Source organism: Nelumbo nucifera, chromosome 5 (assembly GCF_055504915.1).
Source record: "Nelumbo nucifera cultivar China Antique chromosome 5, China Antique-T2T, whole genome shotgun sequence".
NCBI lineage: Eukaryota > Viridiplantae > Streptophyta > Magnoliopsida > Proteales > Nelumbonaceae > Nelumbo > Nelumbo nucifera.
Genome location: NC_142653.1, coordinates 9,562,716 through 9,575,355, shown reverse-complemented (window position 1 = coordinate 9,575,355; position 12,640 = coordinate 9,562,716). Strand labels below are relative to the sequence as shown.

General features: G+C 31.6%; 1 pseudogene; it reads right to left on the bottom strand.

The window, feature by feature from the left end:
• Nucleotides 1-1,800: 1,800 nt before the first annotated feature.
• Nucleotides 1,801-3,617, bottom strand: LOC104607153 (cytochrome P450 86B1 pseudogene; annotated as a pseudogene).
• Between the last annotated feature and the right edge of the window lie 9,023 nt (nt 3,618-12,640).

The following is a 12,640-nucleotide window of genomic DNA, read 5'->3' as shown; positions in this document are numbered from 1 at the left end:
TATGATTTAATTAAGGTGAATGCAAGTTAATATCTTAAATTAAATGTTGGATTTAATGAGAGGTAATTGTATGCATTGATTACCTTAAATTTACCTATTTTCAACTCATTTAATATTAATAACTGATTACCCTATTTTCCCTCATTTTTATCAATAAATTTAAATATAAAGGGATAAATTTTGTCATTCAAAAATTTGAAAAATATTCCTCAGGCTATTCGTGGTTTTTAAAGTAATATAGATTTTTCTTAATTCTAAAACTGCCTTTCTGTGACCGATTTTACCATTTATTGTTCTTTAAATTTTCAATATAAAACCCAACTACAATGTCTTCTGAAAACCTTGCACACAAAGCAAGATATCTTACATTAATTCATTCCAACTTATTTCCAATGATGCATAAACTGGATCTTCGAACCCAGCACCAATTTTAGGATGTAATGAATGATCGTTGACAAAGCAAGGCAACCATCAATAATTCTTTGTACTTTGGGAAAATTCCAATAAACGATGGAACACTGCACGTGAAACTGTCTGATAAGGTGAATTACACTCCTATAAACGTTCCCTTTTATTATTTTTATTTTGTTTGAATTTTTAAGTTTTAGAGGTTTTTTGTTTTGTTTGTGTTTTTTTCCAAGTGTTTGATTTTGGTGGTGCAAAAATGCCCAAATGTTAGATCGGGAGAGATAGGATATGTTTGATCTGCGGCCTTTACTTGTTTTTCTCAGAAAGCTAAGGAAAATTTAGAAGAGAAGAGATGAAAACATGAGATGGAGAACTTAGAAAAACTGATTTTGATCATCCCATTTGTGGGTTCTCCTTGCCAAGGTTACGGGGGTTCATATTTTCGGATCTTGGTGTATCTCCGAGGTTTTCGTTTGACACGCAGCACAATAGAGAGAATAGCTAGGAACCCTAATTCTTCAAAATTGGTTTCTGAATTTGCAAGCTCGGACGAAATTAATGCAAGTAAATAAAGGTTTGATTTTGGAACGGTAACGTAGAAATCTCAATTAGATTTAATTTTGAAAATTTGAATAATAAAGAACAAATTCAATATTTTGTTTTTTTAGAATTATCTATTATTAGAAAACTTAGAGGTACCTTTAGAATTATCTAAATATTTAACCCAATTAAAAAACAGGAATAGAGAAACAGTGGGTCAATTTTATTGTAAAAAATCTATAAAAGTATTCTGTGGTTTACGTTTGACCTGCTAGTATATACCATACAAGGGGCAACCTTCTACAGTATATACTTATAGTCTATGGGTCCCAACCATTGCCTGTTCTTACCACGTGGCATGTGCCCTGTTTAGTCTACACTACACTATGTGAGAGAATAGAGTTTAGTCTACACTTCCCTGTTCTTACCACGTGGCATGTGCCCTGTTTGGCCTGCTAGTATATACCATATAAGGGGCAACCTGCTATAGTATAGACTATAGTCTATGGGTCCCAACCATTGCCTGTTCTTACTACGTGGCATGTGCCCTGTTTAGTCTAGACTACACTATGTGAGAGAATAGAGTTAAGAATTTAGATGCTTGAACGAGTCAACGGTTAAAACTGATTTCTTAAATTATTTAGGGATAATAGCATATAAGGGCAATTTTTGGTTCCTAATATTTAAAAAATAGAATAACTTTGAAAAAATAATATCAATAAAGGGCAAAATCATTGCAATCTATCAATGGATCCTAATATCATTGTTCATCTTCCTCAGTCACTGGGCGGAGGCAGAGGCGACAGTGACGGAGGCAGAGGCGACAGTCACTGGGCGGAGGCAGAAGGGTAATTGGCAGATTATACATTTAAATTTCATTTTTATACTCTGCACCAAAACAAATACAAAAAACCGCTTTGTAATAACAATATAGAAATATAGATATTGACCATAATATTAAGTCGTACATAACAATAACATATATATATATATATTTTCAAGGTAGGATTTGTAGTGGTGCACCTATTTCACTATACTCGATTAGAGTACTAGTAAGTTAATAAAGAGTACAAATTTACCGAACCCCGCGGCCTCTTTCCTTTACTCTGACCATTAACCCAGGGTTCATGAGAGAAACTAAGCTTGGTTTTATGGAGACCGATTGACCCTCAACTAGTTCAATATGAAAATTGAAGAGCAGAGTGGCAGCAGCCAACTTCATCTGGGTAAAAGCCATTTGCTTACCTACGCAAGTTCTCGGTCCATTGCTGAATGCGAATAAATTGGACATGAGTTGAAGATCTAGCGTTCCATCATCACGAATCCATCTCTCGGGCTTGAATTCCAAACAGTTGTCTCCCCATATCCATGGCATCCTCCCAACGGCGTAATGGGAGAGTATTATCTGCATCCCAGGCCTGACGACGCTGCCATCGGGGAGGGTATCTTCCTTGAGAACTCCTTTACTATTCAATGGAACCGGAGGATACAACCTCAAGGATTCACAAAAAGCCGCATGCAGGTACACCAACCCTTTCACATCACCTTCATCAAACACCCATGGCCACACCCTTGTCTGAATATTCCCTTCATCACCAGCAGCAGCTGCTTTATTCATCTTCGCTGAGAATACAACCCCTAATTCTTCCAAGATCTTTGCTTCTACATGTGGGTTCTTACAAACCAACCAAAAGAACCAACTAAGGCCTACAGTGGTTGTATCTCGTCCAGCGAGATTGAAGGTCAACATGCTATCTCTGAGGAATTTGTCACTGATTTGTTTCGGAGACTTGATGTAGATGGCCAATATTGTATTTGTTTCCACTCCTTGAAGCAATTCTTCTCTTGTCTGGGAAATGAACTCACCCAAGAAGGCATCTGCAGTTGCCCATGCCTCCGCATATTTCTTCTCCCTGCCAACCTTTAACCAGCGCATCAGCTTCCATACAAACGCAGGCACCGCAAACCTATAAAGTATGGCCTCCTCTGCGTTGTCAACTGCTTCCACGAATTCGTTCGTAGGAAATTCGGGAGACAGATAGCCCGAATCTCTTCCGTATGTCGCAGCAATGGTGGTCTCAAATGTGAATCTAGACAACACATCTTGCAGATCAAAGGAAGACCCTTTGCTTGCCATAAGAATTAACAGAGGAATGAGCTTGTCCTGAACTATCTTCCTGGTGATGTCGGCGAGGAAAGCCCGAAACTCGGCCGACCTGAAACAGGAATGTGCCATCTCTCTCTGTGTGGACCATGAATCAAAATCAGCGTTAAATATTCCATCTCCAAGAACATCGAATTTCTCGTTGAACTCGGGGCCTTTAGGGAAGTTGGTGAAGTTGGTCTTGAGCACGTACCTGAGGTTCTCGGGATCGCATGTTACCAGATATTCAAGCTTGGAGAATACTGGACCTTTCAGATGAATGGTGCGAGTCCGAAGGGAGACGAAAACGTCAGCCAGCCAAACATTGATGTTGTGCATGTTGAGTACCAACTGCGGGAGTACTCCAATCAAAGGCCAGTGCAATACGAGTTGTCGTTGGTTCTTGTGTTTCACGTACCATGTCAAAATGAAGTAAAACACGCAGGATAGCAAAACTTGGCTTAGCAACTCCATCCTCTGTATTTCTGTTGAGGAGAAATTAAACCAAATGTATTACTACTATATATGGGCGTTGGGCGTTGGGCGTTGCTTTCACACTCCATCCTGAGCATGGAAATGCATCTACGGTATTTTCAATATATATATATAGCTAATAAATGATAACTACCATCTCAACAAACTAAAAGTAGGAGCTACCTATTATTAAGTACATGATTGAATCAAATTTAATTTGACTACTTACAAAACTTTTTGGCACCTGTCCCTTTAAATACCCCAAGCCTAAGTCTGCATCTCCTTCTAACCAAAAACATTCCCCAACACCCTACCTACATGATCTATAATACCACACATCTCACAAATGATAGGTCCCACTTTTATAGTGGGTCCCAGTCTCATGATGAATTGTATGATATCCCCTCATGCTGGTACGTATTTAGTTGGAAGGAGGTCCCAACTCCCCATTCTATCTTTTTTTTATCCTTGAAAAAAATTTGCTCTATATAAATCTTAACTCTATGGGCAGGATGTCGGTTTATATGCGGGCTATTAGTAATAGATTAGGACGTGGCTATAATTTAAGATTTGGAGAGTAGAGTCTACTCATTCCATAGATGATTAAAGCCAATTTCTGGTAGTTGTAAAAATATTTATTAGCTCCACCCTAGGGGTTTTAATCAAACCGGTTTGAGGTCCAGTTATCCGAATGGTCAGCCCGTTTAGATAAAAAAAAAAATTAAAAATTGAAAAACGGTTAAATCGTACGAATGATTAATTGGTCGGTTCAGCGGTTTATTAATCAAAATCAATAGTTTTGGAGAAAAACAGAACCGATTCAGCAGTGACCGATTCTCGGTTTTCCGGTCTGACCTAAAAAACCATGGTTTTAATTGTTCAATCTATCCCTATAAATCTTAGCTCCACCCATCTTGACTGTAGATTGATGCCAAACCCACAGAAAGAAAATAGGGGGCTACTAGTAGACTAAGAGTGACTTTAAACTCAGATTTCTGAGGGAAAAGTCTACTTATCCCTATTTATTATAGGGGTTTTAACTGTTAATTCCACCCTTACAAATCTTTAACTCCACCTAGGAGAATACGGTCTACTTATCCCTTTATTATATCGGATAAGTGGACTGCAAACCTCACCGGTTGAACTACTTGTTTATTATATTGTGCTCCTGCTTCACCTATCGTACACTTAACCAGTTTTTGAAATAAATTCAACACAACTGATTTTTTTTTTTTAATTTCAAACATTGATGTGTTCCAATTTCATTGGAACATGTGACTTTTGTTCCAATGAAATTTCATTCCAATTTCAGTGGAATATGTTCCAATCTCATTCTCCTCTATTTGGCTATGCCGTGTAATTTTTTGGTGACTTTCAGTCAGTGTTTTCAATCAATCGTTGACGTAGACGTTCGGATCGTTCGGCTTGGGAATCATTTAAGTAACCGGTTTGTTTCACTTTTAATCTGTTCTTATTCCAAAATCGTTGATGCAAACGATCAAATCATTGACCCGTTTAACTTGGACAACGGTTCATGGTTAATAAGGAAGAAGGAGATTGAGAGAGGTAGAGGGACTGAGACAAAATGATCTCAGATCTGAGATCACTAGAATCCTAGAGAGAGAGATCAAATTTGAGATCTCAAAACTGAGATTTCTGTTCTCAGATCTAAGATCAAAGAGTAAAAGGAATAAGTCCTAATCATAGTTTTCAAAATCGGACCGGACCAGACGGTTGGACCAAAAAATGAGGACGGTCAGGGGACTGGTTCCGTTTTACCCTAGAACCATTATTTCTCCCAAAATTGTTGATTTGGTTAGCGAACCACTGATCTAGACAGTCGAATCATTCAAGTCGTTCAACGGTTTGGTTGTTTATATTTTTTGTCAGAATGGGCCATTCATTTGGTTCGAAAGGTTAGACCATTCAACCCGGGAACTGAACCTCTGATCGATTCGTTATTCAGTTCAGTTTTAAAAACCTTGACCCTAACCCTTATATTCAAATCATATCAAACCGCATGAACCGTTCAACATGAACGGTCAAACCACTAACCTAAAAACCAATGGCCACAGTAGTTCCATTTTTAAGTCGGTTTTTAAAGCCTTAGCTTTCACTTATCAAATACTTACCCCGTTAAGTGTGTTTAGGGGGCTCAATTTTTCGCCACATGCATGTTGAAGGCAACAATTTTAAAAACACATATACTAACACTGGTTAATAATGTATCACTTCAACATTTACATATTATTATTATTATTATTATTATTATTATTATGTTTCCCTCCACTTACATTGGCATATTATTATCCTCACCCAACTACTTTTTAATGTTGATGTATAATCCTAACTACCAATTTGTACCCATGCTTCTCACCCTAAAAGCAATGGGCTCTCTTGAAAGGAAAAACTTCGTACATACTCTACAAATATGGAATCCAGAAATCCATTGGTAACATCACCCCATAAATTCAATATACATGAGTGGGAGTAGGGGTGTCAAGTTGTCAACTGTACTGGGTTTTGGTCCAATCTGATCTTGCCCAATGTCAGTCCATTACAAATGGACTTGGTGATCAGGTCCAATCCAATGAATATTTTGGATAATTTTAGACTGGTCCAACTCAATGTCTAATTCATCTCCAATCTGTTCAAATTTTTTTATTTTAGACTAATCTTACAAGCCTGGTCCATTGACACTTATGTTCTTATTTTCTATCAATATCAATGGACCGGATATATATTGACTTAATCCAACCCAATCCAATATAAATTTATTATATATGGATGGACCAGATCCAATCCAATCCAATAAATACTTTAGACCATTAAGTCTGGATTGGTCCAATTCAATATGCCTTATTGGTCCATCCAATCCAATCCAAAACCAGTCCTTTGACACCCCTAAATGGGAGATACATATAAAACACAAACACAGAACGTACACCAATGCATACAACGACACTACCAAACGTGTGGTGAGTTCCAACTTATCATTTCAAACATACCACAATAAGGGCTAATAGCCTGAAACTGAATCACACTTTTTAAATAATTAATTTAGGGAAACTCATTAACTAATAATTCATAATTATTTTTAAATAATTAATTAAGAAATTAAGAAATTAATCTATGAAAAAAAATCTCCAAAACTATTTAAATAATAATCCATTATTATTATTCAACTAAATAATTATTAAAAAATTTAGGAAAATTTAATTAGGAAATTGATTTATGAGAAATTGTTTCATATTATTTAAATAACAATCCATTACTATTATTTGAATAATAATTTAGGAAAATTATTAAGTCTATCCACAACAATCTAGACCACTTGGTTGACTTCGACCATACCTGGTTTTACAATAATTAACAACAAATGGATTACTTTTAATTGAAAATAATGCAATTTACCATAATTACATTAAGTTACTATAAATACATTTACATTGTAAAATAATTAATTTACTATACATTACTACTAATCAATAGCAATTTCAATAATATTTTTGAAAATTATCATAAAATATTGTAATTCATTGTTATTTAATTCACTATTATACTGGGCAAGTTTTCTCAAGTGTTATATGGGGTTGGGGCAGAGATGGGGTGGAGACAGGAAAAATATTTTTGGCCCAAATTAAGGATGGAGTTTGCATATCATTTCCCTGAACCCAATGGTAAATTAGTAAAATATCCATAGATTTAATATTTATTTTTAAAATATCTCTAAGTTTTCCTCATATTCTTATAATCTTAGAGTCTTATAATTTCATTTATAAAATATCCCTAAATTATCATAATCCAATTTCTAAAATACCCTCAAATTTTCATAATCCTATTTGTAAAACATCCATAAATTAAGTTTTATAGGTGGTTGCCTCATTGAAGTCGGAACGAAAATGGAATAGAATGTCTTGACTTATGAGGGTGAGGGAGAGAGAGGGGTGTCCACAAGCCCCCTAATATTACAGATCAAGGGCTCAGTGAGTAGATGCAGATAGCTGACCTACCCATATGAGAGAGGAGTTACCATTACACGGATTTGATACTGCACCTCCACTTAAAATCAGTTGTGTTACATTATCTTGATTTTTGGTTCATAGACAGATGGCCTCACGAGGCTAAACAACAGGACTGGGTAGCCTATTACACTTATGGTCATACCCATAAACCCCCCAAATGGCAACGAGATTTGATCTCGAGTTTTGCTGCAAATAGGTAGAGAGCCTAAAAGGTAAAAAACCAAGCCACCCAAGTGTCAAATCATTGATGCAATACACCCCCAATCTTATCTTTGAGGGCACTGAAACACTGAAAACACTTCCTTCTTATAGATGTTCTGCTTCAATTCCTAATGAAGTCTTAAATCTATCTATAAACTTAAAGCATTGGGAGGGTGTACCATAGTATTGTGAGGTTGATATTTATATGTTTTTTGTTCTTGACACATTGTTTTTCTCTTCCTTTTCTTTTATATTCTCTCTTTTCCCTCACCTCTCTTTGTTTGGAAAATTACAAGAATACTACATATAAAATAAACCTTCCTATATAATTGTTTCTATAATATTCAAAAATTATAACAATGCCATATATAAAATAAATCTCCTTATATAATTGACTCAATGGCATTCTAAAATTATAGTAGTGACACATACAATTATTAACGGTTATGACATCCTATAAATAAAATGCCATTCCTCTTCTTTCTCAACTCTCTCTATCTCTCCTATTCTTTATCTCAACTTTTATTTATTTATTTATTTATTTTATTTAATAAAGTTAAATAAATTATTTATTTTAATAAAATAAATCGGCAAAATAAAAGAGATGTGACATTAAAAGGTAGATTTTAATAAACATTAGCGGAGACCTGTGCGATGCACGGGATTTATTAAATGAAAGCTAAATAATAGAAATGATCATTTACTAAAACACCCCCTATAGTTTCATGGATTAACTAAAATCTACCCTATAGTTTGTATTTTACTAAAATACCATTTATAATTTTCAATGGATTTAATCAATTTTCCATTAGATGACAGTGGAAAATGACAGTGTCAACCCTAATGTTCATTTAAATAAATTTAATCAAAAGAAAATAAAAAATACCATTTTTGGCCCTAAGAAGACATGGGCAACCACTCTATTGGCTATATTTGATCAATTTTGTTTTCTGTACAAAAAAGTGTCAAAGGTATTTTTGGAATAAAAATCATGGGCCAAATGACAAAGCAAACACTCCTTAATGAAAGGCTGATTAAATAAATAAGTTGTAAAATATATGAGATATTTTAGTAAAATAAAACTATAAGGTGGTTTAAGTAAATATGTAAAATTATAAGGTGTGTTCTAGTAAATGGCCCTAATAGAAACACATAAGAGTATACAATTGTTTTATATTTTCAAATTTTTAAATAATTAATAATTATTCATATTTTATATACAACTTTTAATAAATTTTTTATAATACAAAAATAACAATAATTATTTTTAGTTAGGTTTACTCATCAAACTGATGAAACCGACCAGCCTGATCAACTCAACCCAAGTTGATCGGTTTTCTAATATTTTAGGTTAGCTTTCGTTCAAAAATTTCCCAATTCGACCTAGTTGGATCAATTTCACTTTGGCCATTTGTAAACCAACCAAAATTGAGCGACCTAACCATGGATATATATTAATATTTATATTTTAAATATAATTTTTAATATGAAAAAGTGGGAAATTTCTCATATTTCTTAGTCTAAAATATTTTATATCATAAATCTAATTTTTAAATTTACTTTTTAATAATTTCACTATAATTTTCAAAATTAAATTTGATTTTTAAGTTTAAATCTTTTAAACCGACTGATCAAACCAAAAAATGACCCAAACCAATACAACTTTATTGGGTCGGTTTTAGGTGACCAACTCCCCAACCTGACTAGGTCAATTTGGTTGGCCAAATAGCCTACAACCGAACCGAACCAACTCATGAACACTCATAATTTCAGCTAAATTAATAGTATCATCTATGATAAATAACAATAGTTTAATCTCCAATAAATATTTAAAATTTATAGCAAAAATACACAATTATTGAAAATATATTGATAATGAAAAAGATACAATAAATACTAAAAATATATTAACTTAGTGAATAAATGGTATAATATCAAATAATAGTTTAATCTCTAATAAATATTTATCAATAATTTAAAACAAAAATACAATAAATACAATAAGTACAATAAATTAATTTAAAATTTTCACTAATAGTAGTTTAATCGCCAATAATTATTGAAAGTTTTCTATTAAATAACAAAACAAAATAAATTTATACATAATCATTGAAAATACATTTATCATAAAAGCAATAAAAAAATTACTGAAATACAATAAATATTAATTTTAGTATATATAATTATATAATAAATAAAGATTAAGAGTTTAAAATTATTATTAATAAACACTAATTTTTTTGAAAGTTAATTTCTCGAATTATTACTAGATGTAAGTGAAATTAGTTATTTACAATATTATGTAAAAATATTAAATTATTATTAATTTCAATGTTATGTTATGATTATTTTTCTACTTTTCAATTTTTTTTTTAAATTTATTACATTGTTTCTTTATTTTAACTGTTTAAAATCTAGTTATGTTAAATATTTTGTTATTTAAAATACCTAGTTATTTAAATACTTAAATAATATGTAAAATATTTAAATTTTAAAATATTAGTTATTTATGGAGTTTAATTATCCATAAAATCATAATTTATATTATTATTACATAATTTCATTATGAATTTTGTAATATATTAAATTATTATTAAGTTCAATATTATGTTATAACTATTTTTTTTCTTTAAAGAAATTTTGTAAATTTATTACATAATTTCGTTATTTTAACTTTTTAAAATCTAGTTATGATAAATATCTCATTATTTAAATATTTAAATAATCTATAAAATATTTAAATTTTTTTGTTATTTGAATTTTATTTATTTAAAGCTATTACATATTATTAAATGTTTGAAAAACATTTAAATTAATCAATTCAAACATTTAAATTAATGATCCGTAAAAACATATTTTAAATTGTTAGTACATATTTTCGTGATATATTTTGTAAAAATATAAAATTATTTTTTGTGTTTTAATAAATATTTTAAAGTTAAAGTTATTATATAATTTTTTTAGAATATTTAAATAATTCTTAAATTTTCTTATCCAAACTTTCTTTAGATAGATATAGATAAAAATTAGGGGAGAGGATAAATAGGACTTAGAGATAATTTAGGAGAGAAACTCTCTACTAAATTAGAGATAATTGTGGAGATAAATCGGAATTATAGATAATTCTGGAGAAAGTAGGGGAGGTAGTTTAGGAGAAAAGATTATTTAGGTTATTGGGAAAGTGCATCTCATTGGTTGTTTCAAAAATGATATGGAATAAAAAAAACAAAAAAGGAAAAAAACTCTTGACCGCTTTGTTATATATATATATATTATTTATTTTAGTAAATTATTTATTTATTTAGAAATATTATCTTTCTCAACTTTTATTTATTCATTTATCTATTCTATTTATTATTATCTAAACATTTATTTATTTATTTTATTAAATTATTTATTTATTTAGAAATAATTTACTAACAAATTATTCTCTCCCCTTGAGCCCAATATTTAGTGTTGTCAACGGGTCGAGTCTGGTTCGAGATAGCTATACCAGTCCCATCCCAATAGACTTTTCATTTATTTAACTAATTTATTTAAGAAAATCTAGGGTTGAACCATTGGGTTGGGTCTATCCTGATGAAGTTAAATTGACTAAACATAATTCTAACGGTTTTGGTTCCATGATTTTGTCTTGATTAATTATTGGATTAATTCTTATTCTTACCTGTCTAGAATTGATTCAGGTCCAGAACCAAATATTTTATGAAGTATATAATTTTTTATCTTTTTTGTATTTTTATCATGTTTCATGTTTGAAATAGTAAATTTGATAAATAATAAATATGATAGTATTAGTTAAAAATGTTTAACTTATTAACATAAAAATAAATTAGTATTATTTTGACTATTGTTTTCAATTTAATGAGGTCTATGACTAATGCAGATTTCTGATTTCCACTGCAAAGCTATAAACATTCAAATAGGCATGAAAATTTATTTTGACTATTTTGACTATCATGTTTCATGTTTAACTTCTCCAAATAGGCATAAAAAAATTATATCTCCAAATGGCATTTTTAAATTTTTCTATTGTAAAGCAGGGGCTTTCCTAGCTAGTTTTAATCTAAGATACATTGACCCAAAAATTGGTGGCCAAAAAGTTCCATTACAGGTCAGTTTTTAAAACCTTGAAATAAACCCCAATTTGAAAATTGAAATGTTCAATATAAAACAACTGCATATCTAACATTTGATACTCCTAAGGGTATTGGGTTAATACCCTTCCTACAGTCAACGGATGTCGTGACTCTTATATCAATTCTTAAAGTCTTAAATTTTAATCTAAGTTTAATGCTTGTTTAAATTAACTGATACCCAAAAATTATACAAAAAGTAAAGGCATGCCTAATGCAGATTTCTGATTTCCACGGTAGGGTTATAAACATTCAAAATGTCCAAAATCCACACTTTATGCACCCATACCCGCCCATGAATTATCATCAATTATGAGCTGGCACCTACTCCAAATGTACTTTGAACCTACAAATTCTGACCCTGCGCATCATTCTCCCAAAATTATATATTATGTAATATATCGATACTCTGAACATCAGAGCCAACATCATCTGGCCCAATTATGGATCCGGATCTCATGCACAATACAACTTGCACATCCTATCATAATGTGCCAGGTCAGCATTATACGCTTGAACTTTTAGATGTATGAACCAATTAACGGATGTTAGGAAAATTTCTGTTTCTTTTGTTTTTTTATTTTTAAATATTAAATAAATTAAAACAAAGACGAGAAAAAAAACCCTTTTCTCCTTTAGCAAGGGTTTTCAAGAAAATGATTTGCCTAATCTTTCAAATAAACTCTATTTCTAATCTGCAAAAAAGGGAAAAT